The 24,088-nt window shown below is 31.6% G+C and overlaps 1 protein-coding gene across 1 annotated transcript in view; it reads left to right on the forward strand.

Moving 5' to 3' along the window:
- The first annotated feature begins 23,949 nt into the window (after positions 1-23,949).
- The window catches only part of LOC143920291 (uncharacterized), a 319,990-nt gene continuing 319,851 nt past the window's right edge, over positions 23,950-24,088 (forward strand). The window contains exon 1 of the mRNA XM_077443114.1: positions 23,950-24,083. The gene's annotated coding sequence lies outside the window, so the exon portion shown is untranslated. The remainder of the gene's footprint in view (positions 24,084-24,088) is intronic.

Consider the following 24,088-nt stretch of genomic DNA (forward strand, 5'->3'; position numbering starts at 1 on the left):
TGTACAATATTTACAATGTTGTATAAGAAAGTCGTGAATTTCTGTAAAAAAATATTTGTCATTTCGGTATAAAACTTATATTGTAGAAAATAAATAATAAATTGCAATTACACATAAATACATATTTTTATTAAAAAATTATATTCACAAAATGAAATGTCATGGGAAAATTTTAATTTAATATCGATGGATTATAAAAATAAATTATACATAGAAATATTTCATGAAATCTTAAAAATTCCTAGAATTTGTTTCTACTTTAATTGACATCGACTTTCGAAAGTATTATTAGAGTGACAGCATGATATATACATTATACTACGAGCAAGAGGAAATTCTAAATCACTCACACATTTTTTCGAAGTACATAATTTATACAATTTTTTCCAAGTGATTTATTGCCTCTATTGCAAGCTTCTAATGATTTTGAATTTCTAACGACAAATTAAAATACAAATTTAGTACCCAGAAAGACGTAATCGTATAAATATCTCAATCCAATTTAGCCCACTAATAGCGTGTTTATTGCCATCGCATTTAAATAATTATGTAACATTAACTATCATACAATTTCATTCTCAAAATTTAATACCACTTACGAAAACGATTATGATGGTCCCTTTTCATTTCAATTAATACTAGTACGAGTATAATCGTCTTTTTTTTATACTTTTAATCACGTAAAATGCTTGCAGTTTCCCATCTGCTAATGTATAAAATTATCGAAAACTCGTTTTACTATTTAATATTGCTCTCAGAAAATTATTTGATCCTTGAAAGTAGAAAATTTTAATGGGAAAATCGACTGAAAATTGGTCTCTAAAACTTTGCTAATGAAGCCAAAGAAAACCTCAACAAACGACAGTTTGACAGCCTAAAGCTTCAGGTCATCGCGAAGTATTGGAATATTAATGTTTATAAAGATCTTTGAAATGCCTTACCATTATTTCAAATTAAGATAAATTATGTAATACTTGTCGAAATCTTTTCAAAATAATTTTGATTTGATCTTCTCGTTTCTTCTTAATTTAAATAACATTTTTGTTTAGGTAAATTGCAAAAGAAGTAGTGTATAAATTTTGAATTTCGTTTTTGGAAAAACCCTTTTAACGTTTTCTATCTGATTTCGTCTTCTTTTAACTCACATTTTTTCATATGTTATACAAAATCTCACACACGAGATACGAAATAGAACCGCATAGAATGAAAGAAGGGATGATTAATGTAATAGCCTCGTGAGTTGAGGTTCTTGCAGACCCTCCTTTGATACACATTTTGAATAAAAGGGAAAATCTCACAAAGAGATAAGAAATACATATACAGTGATAAAATTTATAATCTCGCGTATTATTCCAGTAATTACTTATGTGTAAATGCGACGAATAATTTGATTGCACACCAAACGATTACAACTCTAACGAAAATTAACACTATTCAACGCAGTCTATCAAAACAAAACAGTTTGAAATTGAACGCCAACTACTAGTAGTTGCTTAAATTGTTCAGTAAAGTTAAATGCAGTTCACTCGTCGGAATAATATTGCTGTAATGAAACTACATACATATATATGTAGGTATATGTATTTCTACGTAGAAGACCTTCGGAATATCTAAAACAAATTAGTACATAATACACAATATACACGTATAATGTACAAAACCGTCGCTACGGAGTAAATAAATTACCTTTCGAATTTTTCTTCCAATGTGAAAAGTATACTTTTTTACCGTCATAAAAGTAATTTCAAAACTTAAATCAAAACGTCGAGATTTCTTCGCTTTAATTTATGTGATTTTTTTCATCTACTTTAATATCATTCGACAATTCAAGTTTCGGAAAATTTCGAAATTTTTATGCAAATTGTTCGCAATATGTAAATAACTACTTTGATTTTTACTATACATCATTTTGCGACTTATATAATTATGTAGTACATATGTACCTGCATATGTAAATACATATATAGGCTTGAAATTAAACATTTAAAAATCGGGAAATTATTTCTTAGACAAATGTTAATTTAATCGATTAGCATTATTTAAAATAAATCAAAATATAAAATTCATTTTATAATATGCAAATACATATTTACAATTTGCGTAGGTCTAAAACTTATAATGGTGACGTTAAACTATTGAAATTTTTATATCTGATAAAATTTCGCATATCTACTTAGTCACTATGAAACTTAAATATGTAGGCGTTGTTTACTAATTGGAAAAGTGGATACGGGAACGATATTTGCACACATATAATATGCCAAGTCGTTTCTTTGTAGGCTATGTCGGACTCGAAGGTCCCAGATAACCCTTTGCGTCCCCGTTCTTTGGGTAAACACAAGAATAATTACGCGAATGTTAACGTTTCGTCTCGCTTTCAAGTTAATGTTTGACATTAGATAACAGTCGGCTATAACCGACCGACTACAGCCCAACACCCATCCCTTAAAGCCTCACCGCTCAAACCCTCTGTGACTGTATAATGGGTGTATGCGACCTTATCCCTAGCGAGTACGTATTAATTTCGTATGCAAATCGGTTTGACGTCGTCGCTAACGTCTAGCGTGACTTTTCCACGAAAAGCGTCAAAAAGAAAAATGACGCTTTTCCGCACATACACACGCTCGAGGCTACTTTGTCAATGCGTAAAGTGTCGCTGGTATCTCTAGTATGTCGTAAATCGAATGCGACGAGTACATATTTAACGGTTGCAACACCTAAGTGGTCCCATAACAACACTGTTGCTATTTTAAAGTCAAACATTTACCGAACGAATGATTTTTATTGCGACTTTGCGAACACTGGCCCCGCCCACCTATTTGAAACACGCGAAATATCTCCCATATATGCTTTTTTTTTATAAATTTTGTTTTTTCGATTTGTGTACGAACGTCTTCATAGAATTAAAACATTTGTTAATTTTCGTAGGCCTGTATATTATATACAGGCATGTATATACATACATATGTACATACTTTATATAATATATGAAAGAAGCTTACGTGACCCGTTGGCATTATATTTATTCTTAAATGGATTCTTCATTCGTTTTTAGTATTTATTTAATTTTGTTCATCGTGCATCGGATTCCACTGTTATGATTGGAAATTAAAATTTCAATTTGACTTCGTTTGTTTGTTACCAACGTCTCTCACAATGACGACGGATTTAAATAAATAAGATTAATTGATATTGCTATTTCATTATTTTTGATGGAAATACTCGTTATATATTGTTGTATACAAAATTGTAATCACTTTAGGATAATGCCGAAATCGGTAGAATGGAATAATATGTATTTGTCATTCGAGAAAATTGACATTTACTTTATATCAATATAGTGTCCGTTGGGAAATCAACAGCAATATTAAAAATCTACATATGACTATTTATGTATGTATGTATGTATGTACATAGGTATGTATATGAATATTAAAACTAAGATGATATTAGATGATTAGATATTTTTATTTATTAAATTGCTGTCAATTAAACGAATAATATTATTATACTAAATTAATATACATATATATACTACCCATGTATGCACATATGTACATAAATAGTACAATCTAATATATAATTTCGAAAGAGACTTTGTATGTATGTATGTATGTAATTATCTTTGGTTGGGAACTTTGCAAACAAAACAATGTTTCTATGATGACAATTCAATTGCTTGAATGTCATATTTTTTTCGATTCAAATAAATTGAATGAAAAACAAATGAATATTAACTATAAGATTCACCATGCTTACGCTGTTTATATTACAAATACTGAGCGAAGCCGGGTAAAACAACTAGTTTGTATTTAAATTTAACCTGTAAGTGTATGATAGTACTTATACCTCGAAGTAACATATTATATATATATATATATATATATATATATATATATATATATATATATATATATATATATACATCGTTCGGTGCAACAAATATCGTATATTTGTGTATGCACCAGATGGAAACATAAAAAATATTAATATATATATATATATATATATATATATATATATATATATATATATATATATATATATACATACATATATATATATATATATATATATATATATATATATATATATATATATATATATATATATATATATACATATATATATATATATATATATATATATATATATATATATATCAGTGGCGTGCGGTCCATGGATGCGGTGGATGCGGCGCATCCCCTATAACTTTAAAAAGCCAAGAGTATTTTTAATAAATATTTGAATTTCGCTTCGATGTATTCTTAGTGATGTACGTGATTATGATGTAGTATATGATATATATTTCACATATCACGTGTTTTTTGTTACATGATGCATTATATAGGATCTTTTGATAATTTTTATTAAGGATTCGCATAGGCCGCATTCGCATAGGCCGGCCACAGGCGAGTGACGCTGGCGAGTAGACGCTGAGTGAAGTGCGCGCGCGTCATGGATTCGGAGTCGCGACCGATCCCATTTGCGCATGCGCACTATGAGGTTGTCATATTCGCGCGGACGCGTTGACACTTGTTTAACCTCTACGGTGGATTCGGTTTCTCTGTTTGCTTATCTATTGAGTTTCACTTGGAAGCCGCTGTTGATCGATATTTCCGCACGCTACGCCCCAAGTTATTTATCAAAAAGCTAGCCGATTAATTTCTTTAGACGAAGTTAATCATTTATACTGTAAGTTGGTTATTTTTTACTTTTGAATTAAGTTTTCATTTAAATTAGTTTCGTCTAACTTTATTTTTAGTTTACTGTTCCACTACTTACGAGTTTTCATTATTGCCTTTAATATGGATATCGAAAATAACAATGAGAGTGGACTTGTCGTCGAGATCAATAATAATTGCAATTGTTTAATTGAAAATGTGCTGAAAAGAAGATTTGCTTCTCTCCCATTTAATGAAAAGGAGATTATTGTTAAGAGCCCCAAACCCACACCAATATTAAATATTCAGTCTAAAACAAAAACATTTAAAAGGTATTTTAACACAGAAACATACGAAAAAATTTCATGGATTTGTGGATGTGCTCACTTAACGAAATTATTCTGTTGGCCATGTATTTTATTTTCTCAAGAAGTGAATGTCTGGAGTAAATTTGGATTTTCTGACCTAAACAATTTAAGTAAATCGCGCAAGAGACATGAATGTTCTCAAGCTCACATATGTTCTGCTGCTCAATTTAAAAAATTTGGAAAGGGACCTCGTATAGAAAATTTTTTAAGTGCTCAATTTAAAGCAAATATTGAAATGCACAACAAAGAAGTTACTGCAAATAGATACATTTTGTCGAAATTAATAAGCGCGATCTGTTTTTTAGCAAAACAAGAACAACCTTTACGAGGACATTTTGAGCACCAGGAATCGGAAAATAGAGGGAATTATATTGAATTGCTGTATCTGTTGAGTGAATCAGACATAAAATTGAAAACTCATTTAGATAACTCTACGGTGTTTACTGGACTATCGAACCATATACAAAATGACTTGGTATCCGCAATATCAAAAGTCTTGCTAGATGAGATTAAAACTGAAATACGTGCATCAAAATTTGTTTCCATAATTGTGGACGAATCTACAGATATCAGTCGCAAAGCTCAGCTATCTACTATTTTTAGATATGTAGATGAAAATAATGAAATTCAGGAGAGATTTGTTGGATTTGTCGATGTTAGTCCCAATAGAACAGCTAATGCTCTTTTTCAGCACATACGTGAGACCTTGGAAGAATTTGGTTGTTTGGACAAATTAATTGCACAAACGTACGATGGAGCGGCTGTAATGTCCGGGGAGCATAATGGAGTGCAACGAAAAATTCGAGATATTTGTCCTAATTCTTTATTTGTCCATTGTTACGCTCACAGATTGAATTTAGTTTTGTCGCAATCTGTTAAACATATATCCGGATGCAAACGTTTTTTCAGCCGTATGTTGTCATTTTCAACTTTTTTTTGTAAGTCTTCAAGAAGAATTTCCCTTCTCGATTGTCAAATAAAAAAACGATTTCCCACTGCTGCCCCTACACGATGGAACTACAATAGCAAAATTTTAAATATGATATTAGAATATCAAACAGAATTAATGGAAATATTTAATCAAATAATTAATGACGAAGACGAATGGGATACTGATGCTGTCATAAATGCTGAAGTCCTTCATCGTTATTTAAAAGAGTTTGAATTCAATTTCAATTTGCATTTATTTTCTGCAATATTTAATTCGGCAGATTTTTTATTTGAAATTTTACAAAAAAAAACCTTTGACATATCGTATTGCGTAAGTGAAATTAAAAAATTTGTAAAATATTTAGATAACAAAAAAGACGATTTTGATTCATTGTGGAACAAAGTAATAACTAAAAATTTTAATAGAAAAAGAAAATATGCTGAATGCGAAGAAGATGTGAAAACAACGTATAAACTTCACTATTCTGAAATTTTAGAAACTCTTTCAGTAAATACAACCAATCGATTTCGAGATATCGAAAATTTAAAATTTCTCGAATTTTTTAACGTCAAAAAATTTAAAGAATATGAAAATAATTTTCCAGATTTCCTATTTAAATCACTCCACCTAACTTATGGAAAATACTTTGATTTTATGAAATTAAAAAGCGAATTAATTTACATGTACTCAACGCAAGATTTTCATTTGAAATCTATAAATGACGTAAAGGAATTAATTGTGAAAGATGATCTAATAGACGTTTTGGAACAAGTATTTAGTTTAATACAATTAATTTGTACGATACCTTCCACGAGCGCATCGGCTGAACGATCATTTTCGACTATGAAAAGAATTAAAACGTTCACCAGAAGTAGTCAAAGTGAAGAAAGACTCTCTGGTCTTGCTTTAATTGCAATCGAAAAGAAAATAATGTCAAATTTAAAAAACAATAAAAAATTCTATGATGCGGTTATCGATGAATTTTGTAAAAAGGAACGAAGAATAAAATTAAATTTTAAAAAATAAATTGGTCGGTTTTTTTTTTCAAACAAGGGACAGCATCCCTTGTTTGAAAAGTCACCGCCCGCCACTGATATATATATATATATATGTGTGTGTATATATATATATATATATATATATATATATATATATATATATATATATATGTATATATATATATATATATATATATGTATATATATATATATATATATATATATATATATATATATATATATATATATATATATATATATTTCGAAGTGTAACACTTTTTATGATTATATATGTGTCTGTAACATCCATATGTACATATGGTACAAAGCGACAATTGAATGTCAGACGGTCCTATATCAACAAATGGAAAATAATATTTCACATCTCTATATAAACGGTTTTACTTACTAGACGTAAGTTGAATGTTAAATTTCACCGTCTATACACATATGTACACATGTATGTAGTCTGGTATAAAACATTTGCTTATGAATTGTTTAAAATTCTATTCGTTTTAGGATTTTGGAACAGTTTACGCGCATCAGCATTCTCATCGCTCATGATGGATATTTTTGTATGTATATTAAAAACGTTTGTTTTGATAAAATGCACATGTGCTAAACTATACAGTTTTATCTGTTTCACTTCGCTTGCCAAATTTTCAAACAATGTTTTGGCTCAACTCACCTCGATAGCTTTGGATACCAGAGCTACGGCTAATTGGCCGTGCCAATCCATAGTTGCAAATTTTATGACAATCGTATATTTATTCGATCGCTTTATACTTTACAGCAACATACATATGTATGTATAGTATGTACATAGGTCGGTTGGCCTATAATGGTATCAACTGAGAGGTCATGGATTAAATACTTAGCCCGGTGCTGCTGGCCAGACTTTGGATATATGTGCTTTCTATCAGAGTTTTTACAATTTATCTAATCTCATTGTTGAAACGGTTCCAAATAAATTGGTAACCCATCCTCATTTATCACCATTATTTAAATATAGCTAGCAGCTTGTCTCGATGGTAGCGTTTATATTAAGCACCGAGAGGTCGCCGGGTTCGATCCCGTGCTAATATTTAATGCTGCTGGTCAGACTTGGATATTTGTGACTCTAAGTCGTTCGTTTTCTATCAGAGTTTGCTAATTTATCTGATTTCATTGTTGAAACGGTTGCTCCATCAAATTGGCAAAAACCATCCTCCCCTCTGTGTTACCGCCACTATCTAAAATTGACTAATGTACAAGTTTAAATCCATAGATGTCTCTATGGATTAATTAATTAATTTCGAGTTTTTCAGCATCTCGAAATTCAGCGATTTATGGAATAAAAAATGCTGCAATATTTGTAATAGGCCGGAAAAGCGCATTGGGGTTTACCTATTAGGCCTTCCTGGTATATATCTATGTAAAATAAATAAAATAATTTCAAATATATAATAATAATGTTATAAATTTATATAAAGTACATACATACATATATGTACATATGTATGCGTAATGGCGCCATGGTATTATACATATATTTTTTTTTAAATAAATAATTTAAAGTCAATTTTTGCATTTGATGTACATTACATATGTATGTACATATACATGTAAATACAAACAAACCAACTACGTACTTGAAAATTAAGCCAAAATTTAAAGCGTGCCCTTTTCTCTGTCACAATTACATCTACTATGATGATAAAATTAAGGTTCCATTTGGATCTACATTATTATTACTCGTTAACTCCGCAAAGGTAAGGTTTTAGTATCGAGAAGTGAATTTTAGTTTCAATACCCGGCAAATGGCATTAACGTACGAAAGTAATATTCTCATATCAGGTTAATTATATTCGCATACATATGTACATGAATGTATCATTTAATATAATATTTCCATTTATACGATTATCTACATTCTGTTAAATAATATACATATTAGGGCATGTAACGAAATAATATATACATACATATTTGTATATACATATGTATACTTAAAAAAGTTCTATAATTTTTTTGCAATATGAATTTTTAGGACATAATTCAAGGCTTATATTTATTTGTAAGCAGAATTTATGAAAACGCTTACAATCAATTTGAATATTATGCCTAATAAAACATTTTTATTCGGTTTTTTTACTGAGGAAAAATACTTAGCGTGTAAGGGAAACTATGTAGATATATTTTTCACGTACAATTTATATGTATGTATCTACTATATACAGTGATAGGTTATTTGGTAGACCATAAACCGACAGCAAATATTAGGTAAATTTGGATATTACCAAACCCAGAACGGCCTTCTATTTATGTATGTATGTATGTAGTGTATTTGCCGATTTCGCGTGACCTATTTTAGATTCAATAATTATTATCTGTATTCATAGGTATAATTTTGATGTTATAATAAACAGTGGTGGTTTATCAAACATTGAAAATAAGAGCGCTTAGGCCCCCGAAATGGGCCTTTGCTACCAAAATTTACAACTTACAAAATTATCATTGTCCACAATACCTTCGTAGCCAAGAATAAATGAAATGAATACCTATTTTACATAGTATTTTGAAATAGTACCTATTTTATTCCAAAAACTGTTAGTGTTTCAAATACATATATTATAATAAATAAATTAAAAACTACGGTTTGGTAAAATCCTAATGAAAAACCATTTACTGAAAAGCATGGTAAAAAACGATGATAGCATTTTTTTAAGTCATTCAAATTTCAAATGCGCCCGGGGCCCCCTATTTACTTAATCCACCACTGGTTATAAAACAGAGAACGTAAACTGCCTTTTATCTAAATAAATAATTAAGTAAATAATTTTTTTTTATAAATAAATAAATAATTAATTAAATCATACTCCATCTACTCCAAAAAGGTTAATTAACTTAAACAATATTTTTGTACCTACCTTATATTTGAAAATATAATTTATTTTGTACATAGTTTATGCTGTATTTTATTATATTCATAATTTGATAACACATACATATCAATGGAAAAAGTTTTCCGATCCAAGCTTAAATTAAAATATTGAAAACGGTTCGGTAGAGAAAGTTTTCTCATGAATCGTTTTACAATATAAACGAGTAACCGTAGGTTCTTTATGTATTAAATTTTTGCAATATTGCACAAATAAAGTCGAATTATGGCCATGCCATATTGTTTTGAATAACATAGCTGTTTTTTACTGCGAAATTTTGGCGTCTGCGGCTTTGGAATTTATTTTCCTTTTTTCGCCGAGTCGACGTTGATGGCAAAGGGCATTTATTCACGGACGTATCTCTCGGCGTGTGGATACAATTTGTCAGTGTGGAGGATTCGCCGTTTGATTCAGTATCCCTTTTCCTCTTTTTGCGGTGCGAAAGACCACCTCGAATGATGTTGGAGACAAGCTCAGGAGTCGTTATTTATGCCTCGTACGTGACGGACTGGCCGGCCGGCGCGGCGCGACACACTTCTTATTCAACCGCCTCTGTGTTTGCGTTTAATCTTTTTCACCGCCTTTATAAATCACGACACTGGAGAAGGGAGACCCCTCTGGGAAATTATATTTGCAAACGTCGATGATTTGCGAGCGTCCTTCGTTGCACGCGCCGTAATCTGAGCGTATACATATGTACGTATGTATTCACTTGTGATTGCACCCATAACTTTTAAAGCTTTGCCGATTGTGTTTACATGTTTACATATGCTCTGCTAAGCGACGAGCGAGTCGACACGATCCAATCTCAAACGCAACTCTTTCTGCTTACTCGTAACACTACATATGTCCAGGCCAGGCCCGAGGATATACATATGGCGCCCCTAGGCAGATTGATTTCAGTTTTTAAACAATACATTTCATGAAAGTTCTTGAAATTTTATGTTGAAGAAAAATATATAAAGACTAATAAAAAAAAAAAGGGTTCATGGTAAACGTTACTATGTATATTGTATAATATATATATATATATATATATATATATATATATATATATATATATATATATATATATATATATGTACGATATATACCTATATATATATGTATATATTTATATATATATAAATATATATATATATATATATATATATATATATATATATATATATATATATATATATATATATATTTATATATATATATATATATATATATATATATATATATATATATATATATATATATATATATATATATATATTTATTTATTTATTTATTTTAATATACAAGTATACCACAGAGTCTTTACAGGTCACCCCAATATGACACTGTGGCCAGACAATACATAAAAGATCAAATACATAAGAAAAAATAAAACAACAATAATAGAAAAACAAATAAAATAAAACATTTAAAAAATTGTACATAAAAATTAAAAATTGAAAAATTGAGAATTAATAAATTGAAAAATTACAAATTGAAAATAATAAACAAAAAAAAAACACATATATAAATAGTTTAAATTGAATTATATATATTTATATATATATATATATATATATATATATATATATATATATATATATATATATATATATATATATATATATATATATATATATAATATTTTTTATGTTTCCATCTGGTGCGTACACGAATATACGATATTTGTTGCACCGAACGATGTATATATGTTACACCGAATCCGTGAAATTGTCTATTACACGCATTCGGCAAGAGAATTGCCGAATGCGTGAAAAATGCAGGCACGTTGCCCAGTATAGCCCATGTATAGGTATATCAGTGGCATGCGTTGGAATTATCTCTCTTTTTGTCATACAGCCTTGTTTAATGTGCGCGCGCAGGATACGGGAGGAAAATCCTGTTCCTCTTGTTCCTGTTGTATCCTGCTCACGCAAATTAAGTGAGGATTTACGACGGGGGGAGAGAGAGTTTTACCGTACGCCACTGATATACATATTTATGTATATATATGTAAATATATATATATATATATATATATATATATATATATATATATATATATATATATATATATATATATATATATATATATATATATATATATATATATATATATATATATCATCATCATCATTTACAGCCATTCGCCATCCACTGCTGGATGAAGGCCTCTCCAACACGCTTCCACTCGTCTCTGTTTTGCGCAACACTCATCCATCTCATTCCGCACATTTTCCTAATTTCGTTCACCCATCTTCCTTGCGGTCTTCCTTTTACTCTTTTGCCTTCTCTCGGGTACCATTCAAGCACTTCTTTTGTCCACCTGTCGTCCATCCTCCTAGCTACGTGACCCGCCCATTGCCATTTCAATCTCTTCACTCTATTCACTATGTCCACTACCCTTGTCATATTTCTCACCCACGTGTTCCGCTTCCTGTCTTTCCTCGTTATGCCAAGCATACAGCGTTCCATACTTCTTTGAGTGCATTGGATTTTATTTTGCATCTTGGCGTTCAGTGTCCAAGTTTCACATCCATACGTCATCACTGGCAAAACGCATTGATCAAAGATCCTTTTCTTCAGGCAGAGTGGCATTTTTGATTTAAAAACAGCATTCATCCGTCCAAATGCACTCCACCCTAATTTCATACGTCTCTTTATCTCTTCATTTTTACTACCAGACATATCAATTATTTGACCTAAATATAAATAACTATTTACTACTTCTACTGGTTTATCATCTAAGGGGATGCTATCAGGCATGCAATAACTATTGAACATTAGTTTAGTCTTATCTACGTTAATTTTTAATCCTACTTTTCTACTTTCCCTATCCAGCTGTGTTAGTCTGATAAGTAGGTCAGCTGAATCACGAGCTACTAAAACTATATCGTCTGCGAACCGAAGGTGACTCAAAAAGCGACCATTGATGCTTACTCCGGCTGTATCCCAATCCAGTTTCCTGAAAACTCCCTCAAGCACCGCATTGAATAACTTGGGCGAGATTGTATCTCCTTGTCTTACTCCTTTTCCTATGCTAAATCTATCTGTACCTGATAAAATTTTAACCGAAGCTGTGGCATTCTTATATATTGCAGCTAACAGTCCCACATAGGGTTCCGGCACTCCCTGTGTTTTTAGAGCGTTAAGTACTGCATTATGACTAACTGTATCGAAGGCTTTCTCATAATCGACGAAACCTAGGCACAATGGCCGTTGATATTCGTTGGCGCGCTCGATTAGTTCGCCAACTACTTGGAGGTGGTCCATTGTGCTGAAATTTGCCCTAAGCCCTGCCTGCTCTATAGGTTGGTTCTCGTCGAGGATATTCTTCAGCCTTTCTGTAATAACCTTCGTGAAGAGCTTGTAGACCGCTGAAAGTAGACTAATGGGTCGGTAGTTCTTGATATCGCTTTTGTCGCCTTTTTTGTGTATTAAAATGATAGTTGCGTTATTCCATCCTTCTGGTATAGCTTGGTTCTGGATGCATTTGCTGAAAAGCCTAGCTAAGATATTAATTAGAATATTATCTTCCCCTGGGGTTTTACCATTCTTTGCAGTTTTTAGCGCGGCCTCTACTTCGCTAGGCAATACTGCAGGAACCCTTTGGCCGTGTGTCGATTCCAGAGTGGGGAATTGGCCGTTGTCGTTCTCGTATAGTTTTGCATAGAACGTGTAAACTCTGTCTATGATTTCTTCTCTATTCCTAATTATTACTCCGCTCTCTGATCTGATTGCGATCATTTGGTTTTTGCCTAAGAAAAGATCCTGTTTGCACTTTTTCAGGCTACGGTTATTCTTAATGGTATTTTCTATTAGCTTGCTATTAAAATCCCTGACATCCCTGACTATTCTCTTCTTAATTTCCTTATTTACTAGATTGTATTCTTGCTTATTATTATCCCTATCTAAATTCCTTTTATGCTTAATTTTTTTTTTTGTTTCCGCTGAAATTTTGCTTAATTTAATCTGTTTCCTGAATCCACCTAATTTCTTACCTGTTGAGGTTAGAACCGAACTAATTACAGTGGTCAATTCCTCGATGTCTGCTTCTGGGTTTAATTTCCCGTATCGATTTCCAAGTTCGAGTTCGAATTCCTTTTTCCTAGACCTTAGTTGAGCGAAATCTGGAGAGTTACTGCATCCTTTTATTAATTTCCTACGTTCGCAATTTATATTAATGGCCATCTTGGCACGGACTAATCTGTGATCGCTACCTATATCTACTTTACTTAAAACACTAACGTCTTTAACGGAGTGCAGGGCATTTGTTAGGATGAAATCGATCTCGTTTCTGTCTCCTTTAGGACTCTCCCAAGTCCACTTATTGTTGGTGTTTTTCCTGAAAAATGAATTAGTGATGAAGAGCCTGTTGTGTTCTGCGAATTCTATGAGGCGATCGCCTCTGTCGTTTCTTTGGCCGGTACCAAAATTGCCTACTGCTCTTTCTGTGTTTGCCTTTTGTCCTATTTTTGCGTTAAAGTCGCCCATGATTATTTTAAAGTGGTGGCGGCTATTATCGTATGCGCCCTGTAGTTTTTCGTAGAAGTCTTCTATTTCCTCGTCTGGGTGGCTAGATGTGGGGGCGTACACTTGGAAGATTTGACAAGTGTACCTGCTCGAGATTCTTAATACTACATAGCATATACGTTCCGATATGTCGTTTATTTCTATAATATTTCTTTCTATTCTCTTATTGATAAGAAACCCTACTCCTCCTATTCTACCATTTGGTAGCCCTCTCCAGTAGAGACAGTTACCACTTTTTAGGATTATTTGGTTTTCCTGTTTTCGTCTTACTTCGCTAAGTCCTACTAAATCCCATTTGATACTTTCTAGTTCATTCTCTAATGCAAGCACACTTCCTTCACTCGATAACGTTCTTACATTGTACGTGGCTAAATACAGGTTTCTATTAGCTAAGCTATCATCCATCGTCACTCTTACCTTGTTGGAGGTTTGGATATTATTTTTCTCGCATTTATCCAAGATGTGTTGAGAAAAAGGCGGTACTTGAGAGAGATTTCCATTCAAGGAGTGAGTTCTTACCGCCATAGACTCTTCTCTGTGGTCAGCTTTGACAGATAGTCATCCTAGGTATCACTTGGATCACTTATGAGTTATTACATGCCATTTAACAGGGTTACTTTGTAAGTGAAAGTAGTTAGTTATGATAATAATAGATTAGCAATTGTTATACTACTTTTTTACAGATCTTTTTTACAGATCTTTATCGTGAGACGCCTCTTTGGAGACAACGGATTTATATATGTGAGTGCGGTTTGCAATTTAATATTTTAATAATAACTTTAGTAAAGAATATAAAATTACACGAATTACTTTAATATAATTTAAATATGAAAAAGAACTGATAGACAGTTGGGAAACACCGTTTCTGTTTGCTATTATTCTATTAAGTAAAGTTCGTTAAAGATTTTTGGCTGGAAGCAATTATGTGGAAGATTTATTGCTTCTGTGGGACCGACTTGACTGGCGAAGGACCCTTTTTTTGTATTCAGGTAGGGAGATGTATCTCGTTTGACACCGATTTGACACAAAAATTAGCACAAAATTTTTCGAAATAACTGATATAAAACCGCTTTTTACGACCGATTTGCTGTTTATTTTTACACTTAAATTATACTAGGATGCAATTAGTAAAATAAGTGATTAGATGGTTAAGTTAAATTTCGTGCAATAGCCGGGTTTAAGCGAGTAATAGCGGGAAGAACGCAGAAGCACGTCTTCCCCGCATGACACGAAAGACCGAACTCATATATATATATATATATATATATATATATATATATATATATATATATATATATATATATATATATATATATATATATATATATATATATATATATATATATATATATATATATATATATATATATATATATATATATATATATATATATATATATATATATATATATATATATATATATATATATATATATATTTATATATATACATATATATATATATATATATATATATATATATTTTTTTTTTTTTTTTTTTTTTTTTTTCATATGTATGCATGATAAACGAATATTTTCGACTTTTTCACGGTCACCCGACTAAAGCATGTACAAATCTATGTATAAAATAAAATAAAATACGGATACCTATTAATAAATTCGGTAATGAAGACATTAATATATATTCAACAATGAATGAAGAAATTTATAAAGTGACATTTCTTCTTTCGAATATGTATGATTGGTTAAGATATTTAATTTCGTGAAGCAAAGTCATCCCTGATATATATGTATACATATGTTTCAGCAGTATTTCATATGCCATACAATTCCAAATTACCATTTTTACCAACATCAGTTTGCTGTTTTATAAGTTTTATTCGTGAGTCATTGATAGTTGACAGTCAACTTCCTGCGTTCCTCGTAAATTATTTTACAATATTAAAATATTTTACAATCAGTGTTGTTACTTCGAGTAGAAAAATGAAGTTTAATATGGAATGTTTTATAAGTTAAAAGAAAGCCAAATTGTATTTTTTTTTTCAATTTTATAATCAAAAAAAGAACAAAAACATAATAAAAAAATGTTTTTTAAAAACTAGCCTCTTCTATATTTTGTTTATAAAATTAAGACAATATATAAAAAAATAAATGTATATTAAAAAACCTAATAACATAAAAATCACCTATTCTCTATGTAAACTTTGATCATCAGTATGGCAAACTGCTCAATCTGCCATAAAAGGGAAAAGGGAAAAAACGATCAGTGTGAACAAATGTGGACAGTGTGGACGATAGACGTCATCGTGAACGAAGATGTAATATTTTCAAACGTGTCTATTACGATTATTTTTCACTATCGTAATGGCGGACGTCATTTCCACTTATATTGATGACCAAACCGAGCAAAATGACAATGTTTGAAAACGATCGGATAAAAACCCAAACTTAGTCACACAACAAAATCGTTTCCGAACTAAGAAGAGGTGAGTAAAAATTGGAGCGCCTCGCAGCGCCCTTTTCTATGGCGCCCCTAGTCTGCTGCACCTTTGAGCCGGCCCCGCATATGTCGTGCAAATATTTATCACCCTGAATGTGCCGTCAAGAGTGTCGAACCGTATACTTGTAAAATGATCAATGATACCATTACCATTAGAACTGTAAAGTAATCGCATACGGCGTGTATGAGGTCAAGGACAAACGTTGCCATACAAATAGCTACATATGTATGTATGTACGTATGTATGTATGTATGTATATATGTATGTGCAATGTAGATTTTTCGTACGACTATATTAGAGCGGTCCTCGGTTTTTATGAATAAATTTTATCATATTGGTATTCTGTAAGTCTTTGGTTCATATTCTTCCTTTTGTGGGAAGTAGAATAAGCATGAATCTAAACTTATTGGAAATTTAGACTTGAACCTCTACATATGTACATATTTTATTAAAATTTGACAATTAAATTTTTTTGATTTCTGATTATTTTAAATGGATGCGCTATATGCATACATATATGACCCTATACATACATACATTTTAGCCAGCAGTATGGCTTGGTAGTTGCGTTAATGCTAACCACCGAGAGGTTGCTGGGTCAATCTCGTGGGTTGACCTCGATTGAAATGAGTGTTATCTGTAATGCTGCTCGTCAAACTTGGATATTTGTGACTCCAAGTCAATTGTTTCCTATCAAAGTTTGCAAATTTATTTGAATTCATTGTTTAAACCGTTCTTCATCAAATTAGAAAAAACCATCCTACCCACGATGGTTTTTTACTATTTAAATGTGATTTCCAAAAAATATATCTTATATATAATTTCCAAAGAGATTTTGTATGTAACTATGTAAGGTTTGGTTGGGAGCATCGAAAACAAATCAAAGTTTCTATGACGACGATATCGATATATGTACATAGTTGATTATTATTTTTTCGATTCAAATAAATTTAATAAAAAAATAAATTAATGTTTACTATTAGATTAGCCATGTTTAAACTGTTTATATTACAAATACCGAGCGAAGCCGGGTAAAACCACTAGTAATCTATTAATTTATGTTGCTCAGGGGAAACCTGTAAAATGGTTCATTTTTCGATTCAAAAATGAATCAAAAAATTGAGTCAATCAGTTATGCCGCCCTTCCTTAGTTATGCTTAATTCAAAATATGCAAAAATAAAGGTTTGCAAATGGGTAAATGAAAAATATTATCATGAAATGTTGAAAAAGAAAACATTGCGTATATAAAATGTTATACCTATTGGATAAATATCAGAGTTGTAATTCACGCAAAAGTTTTCATAGACGTATACCAAAATATTTATCGTTTGTTTCTAAAACACAAATCATGTCGAAAACTTCTAGTCTTTAGGGTCTGAAAATTCTTGTTGCATCATTAGATTTACAACCGCCACACGACACCGGGTTGATATCAAGCATTCAAAGGCTGAGAATGGGATTCGCAACTATCAAAAGTGTGCTCACCAGAGGGTCTTTACGGTCGACGACGGCCACTGCAAGAGCTCCTTCAAAACGACGCTACTTTCGATTCCAGCATCAATATCGATAGAACCTTCGCTTATCGAAAAGTTTGTCGGGTAAGAGCGATAGAAGGCGCTTCCAAACGGCAACTCTTCCAAAAAGGACGTGTATACAGTATATGTGTATAAATATACGGATATGTATATATATGTAGGCAATGGTGGATATTTATTGGGGTATACCGGTATTTATCGCGAGTGTGCGGGGGTGTGTACGAAACCCGACCGATAAACGCTGACCGTTCGCCGTTCTACCCCTCCTATCGAACGTGTAACGGCCGTGCACGATAAATAATAACGGAATGACGTCCTCTGAGCACGCCGCCATTTTAATTCTCGCACGACGCAAATGTGAGCTCGCGGTTGCTAGCGAGCGCGTAGGGAATTTGCGAACGCGCCACACAAATGGCCGATGCGACGTGGGCTGAATCAAGGGACAATTACGCGCATTCGTCACCATTGTTGCTAAATCGAATTGTGGCGTGCAGATTTCATAAATGAACGAGCGTTGGCTCACCGGCAATTAGTGTCGCTTCGATTTATTCCCGTTTGACAAATTAATTAATTACGATCGTATGGTGTGTGTGTTAGCGAACGCGTAGCGGGTTCTAGGTTGATATATTGAGCAGGATTTTCATCGTTATATTTGAAATATAAGTTTTATTTTTGTTTGAATTTACCTATTTAAAAATTATTTTGTGAATTACACAACTAACATTATAGCCTGCTCTGTAATCATTACTTTTTAATAATATGTTGTGTTAATATTGTTACGTAATTAAATAATTCATTGTAAGCTATTTTGTAATGTTAATACAAAAGAATTTGAATGAATCTTTCAAAAATTTCAGAAATACAATAGTTATTATACATATAATAATCATTATCAAAATATTTGTTTAATTTATACATAAATCGCTACGCTAACAAAAAATAGCTTATTTGCACCTACCTTCATAAGTATTATAAAAAACCCGATAATTTTGAAAGGGCCAAATAATCCTTCATTTTTTGCTCAATGTTTATGAATATAATATTTTAATTTCCAAAAATATTGTATTTTATTTATATAAAAATGCAAAACTTTTGGGGTTTGGAGATCTAAGTGTTGCTTGAAAAAATAAAAATACATAAAAAACTAAACTTTTTGAGGGCAACTTGGACTCGTCCATTGTTTCCTCCTTTTAGTAATGATTTACATATAAAATAAGTACATATTCTGAACAAGAAAAACCACTATATAATTTAAATAAAACACCATTTAACTAATTTAAATTTTTGATTCTCTTTGCATTTTACTTTAAATGGGTGGGTTGACTAACAAGATATGTATATAAATGTATATATGTACATATTATTTATTATTTTAAATAAAGCTCTTGAATTAACAGTACATATTGAAAATGGTGTGTTGACCGCAACAGATTTTTAGTCTCAGAAAATGTAAAATGCTGTTGACACAATTACACGAAAAATGGTGATGGAAAAGCTTTTAACGATATCGAAAAGATACTTTCTAAAAACCGCACAAACAATCTACAGAACAAGAAGCCCGCTTCCAATGTAAACAGCGGTTTAGTCTTTCAATATTTTTACAATGTGAAAAGCCCTTCAAAGAAAAAGTTAACAAAAAAACACTCTTATACACATATTTGTAAATTAAATTTAAATTTAATCACCGTGCTCTCTCAACTTCTACATAATCATACTGGAATTTTTTTCATCCTTTCTATTCACACTCATAAAATGGGGAGAATATCTTCCAACCATTTTTAATGGCGTCCCTCGAACAATGGCGACGTCAGGTAATGTGATTACATACAATATCTAAGTTTGCCACGGAAGTAGCTGAGTGCTTTCATTAGTCTGCTGCCACATAATTATTTGTTCATAACATCCTCGTGCTCGAATCTTCGTAGCATTCATTAAAGATTCTCGAAGACAACCATATTTATAATTTAGTCCAGCATTACTAAGATTTCCCTGTTCAAATTGTTCCATTAATATTGCTGGAATATATAATAACTTTTCATTTGATCTATTATAAATTATCACAATTTACTTGATAAATCTGCCTACATATGTATATTCTACAAACACGCTTCTTCTAAAATATTTTTAAGCTCTACACTTTATAAAAATTATAATAACAGCAAAAAATCCAGGTCGAACAGTGGAGAAAAAAATTGCGGTCGAATAGCGAAGTAAAAAAATGCAATCTTGACATAGGGTTGGCAGCAACTGAAAGATTTCTTTGACACTATAATAGAATACGAAAACTTCGAGACCTTTTGTAAAGATTTGTAACGAGTTCACTTCGGAAAAGGAAAAGTGTGTGCTTTTTTCCATTACTACATAGGTATAATAAGTGGCTGTAAAATTTTATTTTCTGTACGATTTTACGTCTAGCTTAAATCCAAACGGTCCTCTAGTGTTTTATAATGAAAATTTCAGTGCTTACAATGGAGATTTATTCTCGAATTCAGTATATATTCTGTATGTATCTACATATGTACATACTACACATACATGGTGGACTCGAAAGTAAGTGCGCTCGTTAATTCAGTACAAATACGCTCCGTACCTAGCAAAATAGAACTTCCATTAGAGGTTCCATTGGGAATTTTCGGGAAATTCTCCTCCCCCATCACTATACGAACCCGAAGGTTTTCCCGTGAAATGAACGAGCATTTCCTATTAACAAAACCCTTTGGAAAACTATTCGCACGTTTCCGCTTCATTTGAAACCGCTCGCGTCCGCAAACTTTGACGATCGCACATTTTTAGTTTTAATGCTAATTTATCCAATGGTGTGATCTAAATTGCTTTTGTTCCGTGTTGCTATTATCATATAATATAATACTACAATAATCATTTTGATATTTTAAACATACGAATGTACTTACAACGACAGAGAAATCTGGTCACAAGAGAAACAATATTTATACGCATACTTAATAATATTTTATTTAAAATATTATTCAAATTTATTGAAATTGATTCAATGAATTGGAATAGTATTTTTGTTGATTCTGAAGTGTTTTAGAATAATTATCCAATGCTGTCTCTTGATATCGAATAGCACCTAGATTATGTTATAACGACAGTATACAATCAGCATTCCCTTATCGGGTACGTGCATCCGTCTGATTGGAGGATTTGGCCTTTAATTGAGCTAAACAAGTAAAAACAATGCGATTACTAAAAACAACTACCGTGAAACGAATAGATATAGTAGCATGCATACAGTCCATAAATTGAGAAGGTGCTAAGTGAACTCTAACTATACATACGTACTTCTATTACTAAGACTGCTTAAAAACTATGGACATACATATGTATGTACTACCTACTTACATATGTAACGCTCGTATCATTTATCACACGAATTCATACAAACTATGTAATTACACCGACACAACTTTAAAATACCTCTTCTTCAGAACACGTACATATATGCTTTAATCGAAACTAAAATTAATTTGATTGATATAGTAGATTTCGCAAATCAATAACTAAACATATTTCAATATTTTTTAAACAATTCAAAAACAATACAACAGTGTGATAAAATATATATCTACAGCCAATTAAAAATCGTGCAATGGTACACCGTACTCCCCATCATACTCTTCACCTCCCATGCTGCAGCAGAATATGCGTGATATAAATACATATATGGCATCTCAGTTAGTTAGCTATGTATGTATTTAATGACACTTTCGTAATCGGATTTAGTTTCATACATGCAAGTTCACTTCAAGGAATTACGTAGTTATGTACTTTCCTAACCCAATTTCATACCTACTGCACACTACGAATTTGCTTTTATGTATGTATGTACATACATAAATAAAAAAATTCGGAAGTGAACAACCCACGACTTTATCTATGTATTTGAGGAATATAAGAAGGATGAACAACAAAATTCTATAATGAAACATACTTTGTACATAACACACATATCGGCTATGAGAGCATTTTCGATACAAATTGAGCGCAAATGTAGGTAAACTTAGACAAGACAAAAGTTCTACTTCTGGCTGTCGGATTTTTTTATTACTTAAAATCACTATAAATATTTTACACATTAAATATCAAAAAGATAAAATAATTTAAAAGGTCAAAATAAAATAATTAAATATTGTTCTAAGCAAATACTGCTTCCGGTTTACGAATTCTGACCAAAACCTTATCAACTCTAAGTTAGTACATAAAGAATACAAATAGAAATTTTCAGCTTGATTCGTTCAGGGGTGTGGAAAATATCCCACTTTCGTTTTATTTAATTTCAGAATCATTGTATCACTGATCACGATTTCATGATCTAGAAGAGGACACCTATAAGGGGAGGTAACATTTCTGTTTCAGTTTGATAGGACGAACGCTTTTCACAAAATCGAAAACATGATCAGTGATCGATTCCGAGTTCGAATCAGTCAAAATATCGAGTTCGAAGTTTCGCATGATCACAAAACTTCATCTATTGTTACTACGTACATAGGATAAAGTAAAAATTAAGTTTTGCAGCGAAAAACAATGTTTTTTTAATATTAATATTAACATAAACAAATATTTATATTGTAAAATATTCAAATCATCAATTTTTCTTATTTCTACCTATCTACGATGAATGCATTACTAATACGAGCAGTGAATAGGAAATATTTATTACAATCTCAGTAACGATATAAATTTTATGCCTTTTATACTTAGAGACTAAAAATTAATTATTCTAGATTTATAATAGAGAAATATGAAAATGTACTGTAAAAGGAGAAATATAATATAGAATACTAGCGCAACTTCTACAATATTTTTCAACCTTGAGAAAGTATCATCGGAAAATAGAAGCAACAGCGGTCTCACCGAGAGTATTCAATAGGAAATGAAATCGATCGAGATTGTTATTGAAGATGGCAAAGGTCGCAAACTGAAAGGACGAACCGACCACGAATTTCCAGCATTGTCTCGACGCGCGTGACAATTTTACCCTTTGAACGCGAGATACCTAACTTTGGACCAAAATCCACGTGCGATAAAACTAGACGTTAAGTTTAACCCAATTATGAGAAATCGTTCGTCCCAGCCAGCCTACGATTTTACGCAATTAACGATAGTGGATACACACCGGCTCTCGTTAATCAAAGATTCCCTTTCCTAAGTAGATTACGTCGTCAAAGCAATTCCATTTCCAAACTCGCTGGATGCACGTATGTATGTACGTATTACGTATCTAATATTACAAAACATCAAAGGGAAATTTAAATAATAAATCCGCGTTTTAAACGGGAAACATATAGCTATTTTAAAATGCAGGAACCGATTGGATATCGATTACACCGAACGAATTTCGGTCGGAGAAAATTCCAACTATGTTTGCGCACCAACTCTAAAATAAAAATTAGACCAATTTATACTTCATATGAATACATATATATATAAATATATATATATATATATATATGTAGAATTGATTTTTAAACGAGCCGAGATAGAGTGTGTGTGGTATGCCTGGGAAAGACCGGATGCGTGTTGTTATGGTCACTTGTTGGAGAACGAGCCCGAAGATATGTGTTAATAAATACATAGTTCTGACTTAATCTGCGTTTCACTTGGAATCCTTCACATCCGGATCCTATATTTGGGGGCTCGTCCGGGATGCCTGAAGACATTTCGAGTGAC

The sequence above is a fragment of the Arctopsyche grandis genome, chromosome 12 (assembly GCF_051622035.1).
Source record: "Arctopsyche grandis isolate Sample6627 chromosome 12, ASM5162203v2, whole genome shotgun sequence".
Classification (NCBI taxonomy): Eukaryota; Metazoa; Arthropoda; class Insecta; order Trichoptera; family Hydropsychidae; genus Arctopsyche; species Arctopsyche grandis.